We start from the raw sequence: 17,482 nt of genomic DNA on the forward strand, positions 1-17,482 counted from the left end.
TTTAAACAATAAATGGATAGTGGATGAAATGAAAAAGGAAATTGCAAAATTCCTAGAATTGAATGACAATGAGAACACATCATACCAAAACTTATGGGACACAATGAAGGAGGTCCTCAGGGGAAAATTCATAGCACTCAATGCCTTCATAAAAAAAGACAGAAAGATCCCAAATCTATAACCTAACCATCCAGCTAAAGGCACTGGAAAAACAAGAAAAATCCAACCCAAAGAGCCCCAGAAGGAAAGAAATAATTAAAATTAAAGCAGAAAATAATGAACTGGAAACAAAGGAAACAATTAAGACAATTGACAAAACAAGGAGCTGGTTCTTTGAAAAATAAACAAGATTGACAAACCCCTGGCCACTTTGATCAAGCAAAAAAAGGTGAGGCTTCAAATTAACAAAATTCAAATGATTGTGAAGGGGAGGTAATATGATGGAGAATGGAATTTCAAAGGGGAAAGTCGGTGGGGGAGGAAAGGAATTACCATGGGATTTTTTTTTATAATCATGGAAAATGCTAATAAAAATTTTTAAAAGAATTAACAAAATTCAAGATGAAAAAGGACAGATCACAACAGACATATGTGAAACTGGGAGAATCATCAGAACTTATTTCAAAAACCTCTACTCCACAAAACTGGATATTGGGAGGAGATGGATATATTTCTGGATGCATACCATCTATCAAAGCTAAATTTACAGCAGATTAATCACCTCAATGAACCCATCACACTAATGGAGATTGAAAAAGTAATAAAAAAAAAAACCTTCCCAAAAAGAAGAGTCCAGCACCAGAATACTTCTCAGCTGAATATTATAAAACCTTAATGGAAGAAATTAAACCAAACTTCCTAAAACTCTGCCACACAATTGAAGAACAGGGAAAGCTACCCAACTCCTTTTATGAAGCTAGTATCACCCTAATTCCAACCAGGCGGAGATGCCACAAGAAAAGAAAACTATTGGCCTATTTCCCTAATGGGCTTACATGCAAAGATTGTGAACAAAATACTCGCAAACCGAATCCAACAACACATCAAAAGCATTATCTAACTTGACCAAGTAGGATTTATCCCAATAACACAAGGGTGGTTCAACATATGGAAATCTGTCAATGTAATACACCACATAAACAAGTTTAAACATAAAAACCACATGATCATTTCAATAGATGCAGAGAAGGCCTTTGACAAGATACAACATCACTTCATGATCAAAACATTGGAGAGAATTGGCATGGTTGGTTCATATCTTAACATAATAAAGGCAATATACAAAGTTCCAAAGGCCCAAATAATACTTAATGAAGAGAGACTTGAGGAATTCCCATTAAGATCAGGAACAAGACAGGGTTGTCCTCTCTCACCTCTGCTTTTCAATATAGTACTAGAAGTCCTAGCTCAAGCAATAAGAGAGGAGAAGGAAATAAAAGGGATACAATTTGGAAAGGAAGAAGTTAAGTTAGCTGTATTCACTGATGACATGATTGTATATGTAAGAGACCCGAGAGACTCCATCCCAAAACCCCCAAAGGTGATTAACTCCTATAGCAAAGTAGGAGGATACAAAATCAATGCACAAAAATCAGTAGCATTTTTATATGCAAATGACAAAGATACAGAGAAAGAAATAAGGGACATAGTCCCATTTTCAATAGCAACAAAAAATATATATACCTTGGAATACGTTAACCAAGGAAGTGAAAGATCTATACAATGAAAACATAAAAACACTCAAATAGAAATTGAGGAGGACTTGAGAAAATGGAAAAACCTCCCATGCTCCTGGATAGGCAGAATTAACATTGTGAAGATGACAATCCTACCAAAGGCAATATATAGATTTAATGCAATTTGAATTAAAATCCTTATAGTGTTCTTCACAGAGATAGAAAAAAATGATCTCAAATTTCATATGGAAAGGCAGAAGGCCTCCAATATCCAAACATATCCTCAGCAAAAGAAAAACCTCTGGTGGCATCACCATACCTGATCTAAAGCTATATTACAAAGCCATGGTAAGAAAAACAGCATGGTACTCACATAAAAACAGGAGTATAGACTAATGGAATAGACTTGGAATAGGCTTTGGCTCAAGCAACTATAGCCACTTGATATTCAACAAAGGCCCAAACAATATAGGCTGGAAAAAAGACAGCATCTTCAACAAATGGTGCTGCACAAACTGGATAACTACATGCAGGAAACTGAAACTTGATCCACACATTTCACCATGCACTACACTCAAATCCAAATGGATCAAAGACCTCCATATAAGACCAGAAACTCGAATACTACTGGAAGAAAATTTAGGAAATACTTTCCATGATATAGGAATGGAAAAAGACTTCCTGAACAAAACCCCAGTAGCTCACGATCTTATCTTAAACAGTCACTCAAACAATGGGATCACATGAAGCTGAAGAGTTTCATTACAGACAAGCATACAACAAGCAAAGCCAATAGATTACCCACAGAAAGGGAGAAAATATTTTCTGGTTATTCAACTGATAGTGGCCTAATCTCTAGAATCTACAAAGAACTCAAAAATCAAAACAGTAAGAAGTCGAACACCCCACCCACAAAATGGAGCAAAGAGCTGAACAGGCAGTTCATAGAGGAAGAAGCACAAATGGCAAACACACACTTAAGAAAATGTCCATCATCCCTAATCATCAGAGAACGACTATGAGATTCCACCTTACCCCAATAAGGATAGCAAACATCAAAAAATCAAATGAAAATAAATGCTGGGGAGGATGTGGCTGAGTAGGAACACTCATCCACTGTTGATGGGAATGTAGGATGGTACAACCACTTTGGAAAGCAATATGGAGACTCCTGAAAAAGCTGACTATAGAGTTACCAACAGACCCAGTTATTCCCTTACTGGGCATCTACCCTAAAGTCTTCAAACCACAGGCCAGAGAGATTTGCTCAACCATGTTTGTAGCAGCTCAATTCATAATAGCTAAGAGCTGGAATCAATCCAGATGTCAATCACTAGAAGAATGAATAACTAAGATGTGGTATATCTACACAATGGAAATTTACACAACAGTAAGAAAAAATGACACGAAGAAATTTGAGGAAAAATGGGTGAACCTGGAACACATCATCCTCAGTGAACTTACCCAATCACAGAAAAATAATCACCACATAGTCTCACTCATCTACAGCACCTAACCTGAATCTATCCAAGATACCTTACATACCCAGCAAGCATCTCATGGACTAGACACTAGGATGGATGGGGAGGGAGGGGAGGGCATAGAAGGGGAGGGAAACACTAATTTAGACCCAAACGACAATGGTACCATAAAATTCTACTTCCTAAAGGGAGACCAAATGGTTGAACCCTCACCAAGACCCTTATAGGAAACACCTGAACCACAAGATACTGGAGAGTTAGGATCAATCTAACCTAAACCTTCTACATCTTCCCTCCTTCTCTCTCTCTCTCTCTCTCTCTCTCTCTCTCTCTCTCTCTTCTCCCTAACTCTTGTATATTAGTTATATTCTTCCTCATTTTCTTAGTGGGCACTGACCTGTGGCTCCCAAGACCAGCACGGGGCTATCATCTACAATGAGCTTTTGATCAGAGAAACCTACAAGGTTTCCTAAAAGAATGGCAGATTGCTGTCAGAGTACTTGATGACCCACCAAAGGTTAGTGGTAAGACCCGATTGCTGAAGACACCATATGCAGCTGATACATAAAATGTAACAGCATGGCTGGAAGACAGGAGAGAGTCAGTCCCCAGACAGTCAGCGTATTTAGTACCAGAAGGTGCTACATGGGCGACTGGGGCAAATAACCAATATCTCTCCAAGCAACTCATGGTCGAACCTACCTAGCAACAAATAACCAGTTGTAATGCCCACACAGGTGCGATAGGAGCACACAGCCATGGTGGGGAACCACCTGCTCTTGATTTGGCTAACTGATCCCCTCCGTGGTACAGGACCCATATCTGGAGCTGGGAAAACAAGTCAGAATCATATGCAAACATAAACCCTCTCTCCAATATCAAGCTACCATCATTCACAGGCTACAAGAGGGCCTACACATATTAAACTCTCTCTAAAAAAAAAAGTAAGGGTTATTTCATTTGTCCTGGAACTAACTGACTCTCCATTGGAGAATCTGCTTCTCTTTGTCAGATAGATGCAGATCCTAAGGAGAGAGCCACCCCATCATACCTCAAAAGGGCCCTGGCTGAATCTAATAAATACTGGAGAAACAAGCAAGTGTACTGTTTTCCTGATGAACCAGATACCAGCACAAGGGGAAAGGAGACCAACACAGAGAAAAATCAACTCCTACCAAGTCAGAGAGCCAGAGCCTCAGAGGCCCCCAACACCTCATCATTGAAGCAGACCAAAAATGAACCCAACATGGCTCAGGGAATTTTTGTGGAAGAGGGGGCGGAAAGAATGTCAGAGCCACATGTCGGGTCAGGATATGCAGAGACATTTATCGTACCAATAACTGTGGGCTAACTCCACAAGGCATGACCCATATACCTCAACAAGTAGGGGCCAATGGGAAGGGGGTAGGTCATGGATGAGCCTAATAATGGTATCAAACTGCCAGTATTTGCTGAATAGAAAACTAATTTAAAAAATGTAAAAAAAAAAAAACAAAAACTGTCCATTGCTCCTAACAGAAAATGAAAATATAAGTGTATGATGAGAAAGGAGGTAATTTCCAAAGAGTATTTGACACAGTCTTCCTGTAAGTAGGGCATTTCTCACTAGAGAGAGCTAAGAGCCCACCAGCCATAATAAGCCACACTGAAGATATCATTTCAGCTGGAGAAAACCTTCAAGGTAAATATGTCTCAATTTTCAGTAGCTGGCACTTCTTTCATATGTCAATTTTCTTCAATTGTTAACCTCTGCAATTGTAAATTATACAAAAGGAGAATATGAAAGTCTCATAATAATCAGACCATCAATAAGCTAGTATTGAAAGCATGGTAAAAGACAAGTAGAAAGCATGACATTATCTTTATCTTCTTGGGGAAATTTTTAATATTCATGAGAATGAGTAACATAAAACGATAAAGGTAGGCACTATACTTAGAATGGCTCCTTGGAAAAATACTTGTTTTTAGCTACTCTCATCCTGTCTCTTTGTGGAACCCAATCAAATATCTCCTTTTGTATATATGTAAGTAGAAGAATAAATTCATGAGAGTGGAAAGGACTAAGGGAGATCAGTGAATGATACTGAGTAAAGGAAAGGTGGGGAAAGGCTAATCAAAATCTAAGAGAGTATAAATAAGTCATATGGAAACCTACTTTTTTGGACAATGACACACCCAGGAACCATAGATTGGTACTAGAAGATACTCAGTGCTCAGAATGGGTTACCTCCCAATGAGTTTTGGCCAGGGAGGTTCCCAGTGCCCCCAAAACATTACAGATCATTGCTGAGGCCCTTGGTTTCCTACCAGGAATAGATGATAAGAACCTACTGCTGAATAATCCACATGCTTGGGCTGCAAGGTCACTGAGAAATCATACTGGAACTGAGGTGAAAACCTCCTCCTTGTAGACAAGCTGATAGAAAAATGGAAAAAACTACACTGCATGCAGTCCAATAGGACAGAGAGAAAACACCAGTGAAGATACTCAACAGTGGACATTGCAAGCCTTAAATTTGGCCAGCCAGGGCAAATGAGCCAATGGGTACAATAGTGACATGTCTGTTATAGGGGAAAGCAACCACTTTCTTATTGGAATGGAGGCACATTCCATGAGAGGGAATACATGCCTGATACTGAAAATCTATGACAGGGGTAGTCACGAGCCCTAGGGGTGTAATGTCTGCTGGTGTCTGGCTAAATGGATACACAATGGCCACCAAACTGCCCAGTAAGAACTTCTCTTAATGTTCATACCCATATATTAATGCTATTCTCACTTTTGGTTACAGAAGCTTCTCTTTTCAGATAGTGATGATCTTGGTATGAGTCAGAAGGCACCATAGTGCTGAGAAGTAGTTTTCAACACTGAAACATCACACCTTCCCAGACTTAGGGTCCATTGCAGAATAGGTGGTAGAAAAAAAATTCAAGAGCCAAAGGAAGGGTAGGGTTCCTTACAGCATACACAAAATGGCCTAGGTATCCATGACCTCACAGTGCCTGACACTACCTACACAAGACCATCATAATAGGAGGAAAAGATGACAACATCAAAACAAAAGAGAGACTGATTGAGAGGAGGAAGGGGTATGATGAAGAGTGGGGTTGCAAAGGGGAAAGTGGGGGTGGGAGGGAATCAGCATGGGTTATTGTCTATAATTAGGGAAGTTGGCAAGAAAAAAAATTAAAAATATCTCCTTTTAAGTCTTGGGTACATTGTGGAAGAGAAGCTCATTGTACTTACCTTCTCATCACTAGGACAAAACAGCCTACCAAAAGAAGCTAAGGGAGGAAAAGATTTATCTTAGCTGACAGTCTTGAGGGATTTTCTCAGGGTAGGGAAAGAATGGCAGAGCAGCAGTTGTGCATCACACAGCTTACCAGTAAGAGTGAAAGCAACAAGAATGAGCTGAGCTCTGGCAAGGGGAAGCTGTGCTATAATACCTCAGACTCACTACTCCTCTAGTAAGCTCCTGCCTCTCAGATTGCCACCAGCTGAGGACTAAGCGTTAAAAACACATGAGGCTATGGAGATCCCCTCATTTAAACCACATTTCACTCCTTCCCCAACACTCATGCACATTTCACAATGAAAATGTACTCAAAAAAGAAAAACAGAGAGAGAGAAAAAGAGAGATGTACTCAATCTAATTTAGAACTCTCCATAATCTTTACCAATCCCAACACTATTCAAAAGCCCAAGCCTTAGGCTACAGAAGTGGCTCAGCATTTATGTGTACTTCCTGCACAAACACAAAGGCCTGAGGAGGGCCTGAGACTGCCCAAGTTCAAATCTCCAGGCCCCACAAAAAGCAACTGGACAGGCCCATATGCACCTGTATCCCAACTCTCACAGAGAGTAAAGACTCAATAACTGGCTGAGCCCACAAGTGCCATAAACAATAAAAAGAGAGACTCTACTTCAAAACCAAAACCAAGTGAAAGAGCAAAGGAGTAGGACACACAACGTTCTACTGCTACTGCAGGCAAATGACCCCTACCACAAGTGAGCCTATGGTGCACACCACAAGGGCAAATACACATGCATACACCACACACACACACACACACACACACATGCATACACACAAAAGAATACAAAGTCTTATCTGAGACATAGGCAGTCTTTTAACTGTGAGCCTTGTAAAATCAAAAAACAAGTTAAATCATTTTATTTCATAATGGTTCACAGTAAACATTCCACCTGAAGAAAGAAGTCATATCAGAGACCAGTACAACAGTACAAGCTCTATAACAAGCAGGGCAAATCAAATTTGGTAGCTCTATGTCTAGCATTTAAGGGTCATAATGAAATCTCTGTGGTCAAATTCTGTCCCTCCAGCCTTCACTGCCTGCCACTCAAGCCAAAGAAAGCACCTTTACTTTGTGGTCATCCCATAGTATTGGCACCTCCAGAATCTGAGGGTCTCCACTACTACCCACAGTTCATCTTCACAGCTCCATGCTATAATCCCTGATGATCTCTACTCAGGGAATATGCTTATTTCGCCAGTTGTCCTTAGTTTCAGTTGGGCCCCTTCTGAGGTATGTTGGGGCAGCTCTCTTCTTAGGATCTGCATCTATCTGGAAAAGAGAAGCAGATTCTCCAACGGAGAGTGAGTTAGCACCCAGAAAATTGAGATAACACTTACTTTTTTGATAGACAGTTTGATAGGTGTAGGCCCTCTTATACCCCGTGATTGATGGTAGCTTGATATTGTAGAGTGGGCTTGTGTTTGGGTATGGTTCTGACTTGTTTCCCAGCTCCAGCTAAGGGTCTAGTACCACTGAGTGGATCAGTTAGCCAAATCAAGAGCAATTGATTCCTCACCATGGCTGTGTACCACTATTGCACTTGTATGGGTATCACATCCGGTTAATTGTTGCTACTTAGGTTAAACAATGTGTTGCTTGGACAGATCTTGGTCACTTCCCCCAGTCGCCTATGTAGCGCCTTCTGGCACTAGACACGCTGACTGTCTGGGGACTGACTCTCTCCTGGCTTCCAGCCATGTCATTCCATTTTACGTGTCAGCTGCGTATGGAGTCTTCGGCAATAGGGTCTTACCACTGGCCTTTGGTGGGTCATCAATTACTCTGACAGAAGTCTGTCATTGTTTTGGGAAACCTTGTAGGTTTCTTTGATCAAAAGCTCATTGTGGATTGTAGGCCCAAGCTGGAAGTGGGGGTTACAGGTCAGTGTCCACTAAGAAATTGAGGAAAAAGATAACTAATATACAAGAGTTAGAGAGAAGAGAGATAGAGGGGAGAGGGGGAGATGGAGGGAGGGAAGATGTAGGAGATTTAGGTCAGTCTTGATCCTACCCTCTCCAGTGTCTTGTGGTTCAGGTGTTTCCTGTAAGGGACTAGTGAAGGTTCAGTCATTTAAACCTACTTGACAATAAAACAGAAATAACCACCAACACCATCATAGCTGGGGACTTTAACACACCATTATCAGTAATAGACAGATCATCCAAACAGAAGCTCAACAGGGAAGTAAGAGAGCTCAACAAAACCATAGAGCACTTAGACCTAACAGACATCTACAGAACTTTCCACCCCAAATCCACAGACTACACATTCTTCTCAGCAGCCCATGGAACATTCTCTAAAATAGACCATATACTGGGTCACAAAGATAGCCTCCACATATTTAGGAAAATCGACATAATTCCCTGCATGATATCAGATCATAATGCTATATTCCTAGAAATCAACAACAAAAAAACCAACAAGAGCCCCAACGGCAACTGGAAACTGAATAGCACACTCTTAAACAATAAATGGATAGTGGATGAAATAAAAAAGGAAATTGCAAAATTCCTGGAATTGAATGACAATGAGAACACATCAAATTCTTAATATCCCTGTACTCTGAACTTTCCTCTGCTGAACACAGTAGTCCATTACATAATCAACTTGCTCAAGTTCTGAAGACTCAGGTAGAGCAGTCAGCCTCTCATACTAACTGCTTCTAGTACAGTTCCAACTAAGTGTTTTTTTTCCTCACAAGCCAAGTCTTCACAGTCCACAGTTTTGTTTCTGCAATTAGGTCTTCTAAATTCTCACTGGAATTATTCACTGAGCTGTGATTACAGTACGACAAGCTTCTATAGTCCAAAATTCAAAATCTCTCTATATTTCTCCCACAAATAAGTTTCAAAAGACTAGAAACCACATAGTCAGGCTTATTACAGCAATGACCCCGCTCCTGGAAACAATTTTCTGTTATAGTTACATTATCCTGACTAGAAGAAGCTGATGGGAAGAAAGAGTTTATTTCCACTTATAATATAGAGGGGAAGTGCCATCATGGCAGGGAAAGGATGGTAGAGCAGACATTTGTCATCATGTCTTCACACAGTAACTGATAGATAGCAGCAATAGTGAATTAAGCTCTGGCAAGGAGGAAGCTGGGCCATAACAACCCAGAGCCTTCCCCCAGCAGCACACCTTCTTCAACAAAGTTCTACCTCCCAAATTTTTCCGAGCTTGGGATCACAAATTCAAAACACATGAGACTAGGAGGCACATCTCATTCAAACCACCACAGAGCTCCATTGTAGCTGTCATAAGTCACTGTGCTCTAAAGCTTGCTTTTGCCTATCACCTGGCATATTTCTTTTTTTTTTATCATTTTTTTTCTTTAATTTTTAATAACATTTTCCATGATTATAAAATATATCCCATGGTAATTCCCTCCCTCCCCACCCCCACACTTTCCCATTTGAAATTCCATTCTCCATCATATTACCTCCCCATTACAATCATTGTAATTACATATATACAATATCAACCTATTAAGTATCCTCCTCCCTTCCTTTCTCTACCCTTTATGTCTCCTTATTAACTTACTGGCCTCTGCTACTAAGTATTTTCATTCTCACGCAGAAGCCCAATCATCTGTAGCTAGGATACACATATGAGAGAGAACATGTGGTGCTTGGCCTTCTGGGTCTGGGTTACCTCACTTAGTGTAATACTTTCCAGGTCCATCCATTTTTCTGCAAATTTCATAACTTCATTTTTCTTTACCGCTGAGTAGAACTCCATTGTATAAATGTGCCACATCTTCATTATCCACTCATCTGTTGAGGGACATCTAGGCTGGTTCCATTTCCCAGCTATTATAAATTGAGCAGCAATAAACATCGTTGAGCATGTACTTCTAAGGAAATGAGATGAGTCCTTTGGATATATGCCTAGGAGTGCTATAGCTGGGTCATATGGTAGATCAATCTCTAGCTGTTTTAAGAAACTCCACACTGTTTTCCACAATGGCTGGACCAGATTGCATTCCCACCAGCAGTGCAGAAGGGTTCCTTTTTTTCCACATCCTCGCCAACATTTATGATCATTTGTTTTTATGATGGTGGCCAATCTGACAGGAGTGAGATGGAATCTCAATGTAGTTTTAATCTGCATTTCCCTGATAACTAGTGACGTAGAACATTTTTTTAGATGCTTATGTGCCATTCGTATTTCTTCCTTTGGGAACTCTCTATTTAGCTCCATAGCCCATTTTTTGATTGGCTTGTTTGATTCCTTATTATTTAACTTTTTGAGTTCTTTGTATATCCTAGATATTAATCCTTTATCACATATATAGCTGGCAAAGATTTTTTCCCATTCTGTAGGTTGCCTCTTTGCTTTTTTCACTGTGTCCTTTTCAGTGCAAAATCTTTGTAATTTCATTAGGTCCCAGTGGTTAATCTGTGGTTTTATTGCCTGAGCAATTGTATTCAGAAAGTCTTTGCCAAGACCAATATGTTGAAGGGTTTCCCCTACTTTTTCCTCTAGGAGTTTCAGAGTTTCTGGGCTGATGTTAAGGTCTTTAATCCATTTGGACTTAATTCTTGTGCAAGACGAGAGAGAAGAATCTATTTTCATCCTTCTGCAGATATATATCCAGTTTTCAAAACACCATTTGCTGAAGAGGCTGTCTCTTCTCCAATAAGTATTTTTGGCACTTTTATCGAATATCAGGTGGCTATAGCTACTTTGGCTTACATCTGGGTCCTCTATTCTGTTCCACTGATCTACATGTCTGTTTTTGTGCCAGTACCACAGTTTTTGTTACTATGGCTCTGTAGTATAGGTTAAAATCAGGTATGGTGATACCACCAGCCTCTTTTTTGTTGCTCAGTATTATTTTAGATATTTGAGGTTTTTTGTGATTCCAAAAGAATTTTTGGATTGTTTTTCTATTTCCATGAAGAAAGCCTTAGGAATTTTGATAGGGATTGTATTAAATGTGTAGATTGCTTTAGGTAAGATTGCCATTTTCACAATATTGATTCTTCCAATCCAGGAACAAGGGATGTTTCTCCACTTTCTAGTGTCTTCTGCAATTTCTCGCTTGAGTGTTTTAAAGTTCTCATTGTAGAGATTCTTTACTTCCTTGGTTAGGTTTATTCCAACGTACTTTTTTTTTTTTTTTGATGCAATTGTGAATGGGAGTGATTCTCTGATTTCATCCTCTGTGTGTTTGTTGTTAGCATATATGAAGGCTACTGATTTCTGTGTATTTATTTTGTATCCTGCTACATTGCTGTAGGTTTTGATCAGCTCTAACAGCTTGCTAGTAGAGTCTTTAGGGTCCTTTATGTATAGAATCATGTCATCTACAAATAATGATAACTTGATCTCTTCCTTTCCAATTTGTATCCCTTTTATGTGTGTCTCTTGCCTTATTGCTATGGCTAAGACTTCCAAAACTATATTAAATAGAAGTGGGGACAGTGGACACCCTTGTCTTGTTCCTGATTTTAGTGGAAAAGCTTCCAGTTTTTCCCCATTTAGTAATATGTTGGCTGTAGGCTTGTCATAAATAGCCTTTATTATATTGAGATATGTTCCTTCTATTCCCAGTCTCTGTAGGACTTTTATCATGAAGGGATGTTGGATTTTGTCAAATGCTTCTCTGCGTGTAATGAGATGATCATGTGATTTTTGTCCTTCAACCCGTTTATGTAATGTATTACATTAATAGATTTGCGTATGTTGAACCATCCCTGCATCTCTGGGATAAAGCCTACTTGGTCAGGGTGAATGATCTTTTTGATATACTCTTGTATTCTGTTTGCCAATATTTTGTTGAGAATTTTTGCATCTATGTTCATGAGGGAGATTGGTCTGTAATTTTCTTTTTTTGTTCTATCTGTGCCTGGTTTTGGTATCAGGGTGATGCTGGCCTCATAGAAGGAGTTTGGTAGAATTCCTTCTTTTTCTATTTCCTGGAAAAGCTTAAGAAGCAATGGTGTTAGCTCTTCCTTGAAAGTCTGGTAAAATTCAGCAGTGAATCCGTCCGTGCCTGGGCTTTTTTTAGTTGGGAGATTATTGATAACTGTTCGGATATCCATGTTTGTTATAGATCTATTTAAGTGAATAATCTCATTTTGATTTAATTTAGGTAGGTCATATAGATCAAGGAAATCATCCATTTCTTTCAGATTTTCATACTTTGTGGAGTATATGCTTTTATAGTATGTCCCTATGATTTTTTGAATTTCTCTGGAATCTGTTGTGATGTTACCTTGTTCATCTCTGATTTTATTAATTTGTGTCTCTTCTATCTTTCTTTTGGTCAGATTTGCTAAGGGTTTATCAATCTTGTTTATCCTTTCAAAGAACCAACTCTTTGTTTCATTAATTCTTTGGATTGTTCTTTTTGTTTCTATTTCATTAATTTCTGTCCTAATCTTTATTATTTCTTCCCGTCTACGGATTTTTGGTTTGCCTTGTTTTTCTTTTTCCAAGGCTTTAAGGTCGTTACTTTTTTTAGGTCGTTTACTTGCGACCTTTCTAATTTCTTAATATAGGCACTCAAGGCTATAAATTTACCTCTCAGAACTGCCTTCATTGTGTCCCAGAGATTTTGGTATGTTGTGTTCTCATTATCATTTGACTCTATAAATTTTTTGATTTCCTTTTTGATTTCTTCATTGACCCATTCACCATTTAGTAGTGTATTGTTTAGTTTCCATGATTTCGTGTATGCTCTATAGCCTTTCTTGCTACTAATTTTAGTTTAATTCCATTGTGGTCAGATAGAATGCAAGGGATTATTTCAATATTCCTGAATTTGTTAAGATTTGCTTTGTGTCCTAATATATGGTCTATTTTAGAGAATGTTCCATGTGCTGCTGAAAAGAATGTATATTCTGCAGCCTTTGGATGAAATGTCCTGTATATATCTGTTAAGTCCATTCCTTCTATGACCTCATTTAATCAAGATGCCTCTGTTTATTCTTTCCCAGGATGACCTGTCAATTGATGAGAGTGGGGTGTTAAAGTCACCCACCACCACTGTGTTTGGTGTTATCTGTGACCTTAGTTCTAATAGTGTTTGTTTGACGAATTTGGGAGCCCCCATGTTAGGTGCATATATGTTTAGGATTGTAATGTCCTCCTGTTGGAGTGTGGCCTTAATCAATATAAAGTGACCTTCCTTATCTTTCTTGACTAACATCGGACTAAAATCTACCCTGTCAGATATTAGGATAGCACCCCCTGCTTGTTTTCTAGGCCCATTTGCTTGAAACACCGTCTTCCAACCTTTCACCCTAAGATAATGTGTATCCTTTGTAGAAAGGTGAGTTCCTTAGAGACAACAAATTGTAGGATCCTGCTTTTTAACCGAGTATGAATATCTATGTCTTTTCGTTGGGGCATTGAGGCTGTTGATATTAAGAGATATTATTGAAAGGTGTGTATTTATGTTTGCCAGTTTTGTGTGTGTGTGTGTGTTTCTGGTTCTGCCTGAGCTCCCTTCGTTAACTAGTATTTGAGTATTGCTTGTTTTTTCTAGGTTCCTTATATGTGTGCTTTTCCTTTTGTTCAGCATGTAGGATTCTATCAATTATTTTCTGTAGAGCTGGTTTTGTCTTCAAATACTCCTTTAACCTGCTTTTGTCATGGAATGTCTTCATTTCTCCATCTATTTGAATGGGTAACTTTGCAGGATAAAGTAACCTTGGTTGACAGTTGTTATCTTTCAGAACTTGGAATATTTCACTCCAAGCCCTTCTGCCTTTAAAAGTTTGTGTTGAATAATCTGCTGTAATCCTGATGGGCTTGCTTTTGGAGGTAACTTGATTTTTCTCTCTAACTGCTTTCAATATTTTTTCTTTGGTGTGTGTGTTTGGAAGTTTGATTATAATATGGCTAGGAGAGGTTCTTTCTGGGTTTTGTCTGGCTGGGCTTCTAAAGGCTTCCTGTATCTGCATTGGCACCTCTTTCCCAATTTGGGGGAAATTTTCTTCTATGATTTTGTTGAAGACGCCTACTATGCCTCTGGAGTGGAGTTCTTCTCCTTCTACTATGCCCTGAATTCTTATATTGGATCTTTTCATAGTGTCCCGAATATCTTGAAATTCCCACTCATACTTTTCTATAAGTTTGTCTTTCTCTTTGTTGGACTGCATTAGGTCTGCCACCTGGTCTTCTAGGTTAGATATTCTGTCCTCTCCCTCATCCATCCTACTGGTGAGATTTTCTACAGAGTTTTTTATTTCAGTAACTGTGTTCTTCATTGCTAGTAATTCTGACTGGTTTTCTTTATTATTTCTATTTCCTTATTTATGTCTTGTATTGCCTTCTTTACTTCATGAAATTGGTGTCCTGCGTCTTCTTTGATTCCTTTGATTTCCTCTTTGATTTCCTGTTTAATTTCTTCTTTGATTGTTTTGATGTGTTCTTTGACCTCTTTGAACATATTTATAATCATTCTTTTGAACTCTTTCTCAGGCATTTCCTCTAACTCTTTCTCACTGGAGGACATTTCTGATGCATTAATACTTTTAGGTGGATTTATATCGTCTTGCTATTTAGTGTTTCTTGTGTTATAATGTATATATTTTTGCATCTTGGATTAAGTTAATGCTTGGATTTTCTAGCTAGCTGTGTATTCTTAGCTGTATCAATTGATTTGATGTAATATATTTTCAGGGTAGGAGCTTAAGGTGTTAGGTGTGGCTCTTAAGACTCTCAGAGTATCTACAAAGATGTTCTTAGGGGTTGAGTTTCCCTGCTATAGGAGTATTCAAGCAGGCTGAGTGGAATAAAATACAGGTAGATTCTAAAATTTAACTATACACTGTACACATTCAATCAAAAACAGCCCCGAGTATGTATGCAAGAGTAGTTATTATAATGACCAGATCCTCTATCAACAAAGAGGTTAAGTTTTCTGGTCTGTTGAGGGATCCAAGTCAGCTTACGACCAAGTGAGACCCTTCCCTGGTGCAATCCCAGTTACCTTGGATGATTTTGGTCTCAGTCAAGTTGCTGCCTGGGTCATCGGTCTGCTGTTCTGATTTCTGGAGCTGGGTACTTGCTTTTCCTGCGGGGCAAACTGAGCCTGGCAAGTGTAGCCCTGCAGATCAGCACCCCTGCTGCTGGAACTGCTGCTGCTCAAACTGCCCCTGCTGGGTCTGTAGCCACTGTTGCTGAAGGTGTTGCTGCTGGACCCACCGCTGCTGCTGCCTCTGCTGCTGCTGTAGCTGCCACTGCTGGAGCCACCACTGCTGCTGAAGCTGCTGCTGCTGTGTCCACTGCCACTGCTCGCCCTGAAGCTGCTGCTGCCGAGTCTGCCGCTACTGCCACTCCTGGGTCTGCTGCTGCTGGAGCCACTGTTACCGGTGCTGGAGCCACTGATGTTGCTGCCAAACTCTGCTCCTGCTTGGGTCCCGCTGTCAGCCCATGTTGGCGTGGCTGGGTCCCAGGCCGCTGCTCTGTTCGCCGGAGCTGGGCTCAGGCAGTGGGGAGGGGAGGGAGCCGCAGCTGCTCTGGTTCTCTCGCTGCTCCAAGCGTTCTTCTACCTCGCGGTCTGCTCCTCCGTTGCTCGCTGCCGCTCTCCCCTCACGTTTCCCAAGTTGCGGAGAGCACCGGTATGAGGGAAAGCTCCGGCTCCTGGCTTTTCCTGAGGCTGGAGCCGAGTCTGGCGGCTTTCTGGTGCGCCGCAGCCGCGGCGGTTGGCCAAGCTGCCAGAACCGCTTTTCCCGCCTGTGCAGGCTCTGGATGCTCTGGAACTCTTGTACTTCTCTGCTGCCACTTCAATTTCCTATCCACCTCACTTTTTAGTAAAAGTGTGTATTTTGCTGAGTTTTTTTGGTCTTTTTCCCCCCAGGCTGCTTTGGCGTGGTACCTACGCTGCCATCTTAACCAGAAGTCCCCTAGCATATTTCTTTAGGCTGTCACAGCTCAGACTGTAGAGCTACCTTTCTTTCCTCACCACCATTTTGACAGAGAATCCTTCAGCAGTGTTAAGACTGCATGGAACAAGCTGGGTTAGGGCCAGTATCTGGTGCCTATAAGCCCAATACTTAGGAGTAAGTGCAGTAGAATCAGGAGTTTAAGGACATCTTTGGCTACAAGGGAAATTTGAGGCCAATCTGGGCTATTGTTACTTTGCCGAAAAAAAAAAAAACAAAAAAAAAAACTCTGCACTGCTAGGGAACTGGATCAGCATTTAAAGGTCTTGATTTTGCTTGAAATATGTATTTATTTGAGAGAAAAGGAGAGAGAGACAGAGAAAATGGGCATGTCAAGGCCTCTAGACACTGTAAAGGAACTCCAGGTACATGTGCCACTTGTGCATCTGGCTTATGTGGGTCCTGGAGCATCAAGCCTGGTTCCTTAGGCTTCACAGGCAAGCACCTTAATTGCTAAGCCATATCTCCTGGCCCAGCCTGTATTTTTGCTTAAAGATCTGCTTTTAAGGCCTGCTGGCCCAGGTTCATTCCCCAGCACCCATGTAAAGCTAGATGCACAGTGACAGATGCATCTGTGATCCCAATGAGCCTACAACAATGGAAGGCAGAGCCAGGAAAATGAAAAGCTTATGGGCCATATACTCTCATGTAGCTCTGATGTCTGGCAGTTTATTTGCCATGACAAGATAATATTTTTAAAGAAAGTGGAGCACAGGCACCTCAAAGTTGTCCTCTCACCTTCATACATGGCATGACATGTGTGTACACACAAGCATGCACACATACACACACATGAGCATACAAAAGAAATTTTTGAAATTTTAAAAAACCTTAAACAGAAAGACCATATACAGCAAACTCGCAGTACTTGAGAGGTTGATGCAGGATAGCCTAGAATTCAAGGCCAGCCTAGGCTCATAGTGAGTACAAGACCATCCCATAACATGCTGTCTTATCTCCAAAAATCAATTACTTGGTTAATTAATTTAAAAAAAACAAAGTGAATGGGACATAGTTTGTTAATAGTTAGGGGGAAAATATTGTCATACAGTCTCTTTCTCTCTTCTTCCTTCCCCCTTCCCTCCCTCTCTGCTGGGTGCTGGGA

The sequence above is a fragment of the Jaculus jaculus genome, chromosome 6, assembly GCF_020740685.1.
Source record: "Jaculus jaculus isolate mJacJac1 chromosome 6, mJacJac1.mat.Y.cur, whole genome shotgun sequence".
In the NCBI taxonomy this organism is placed as follows: domain Eukaryota; kingdom Metazoa; phylum Chordata; class Mammalia; order Rodentia; family Dipodidae; genus Jaculus; species Jaculus jaculus.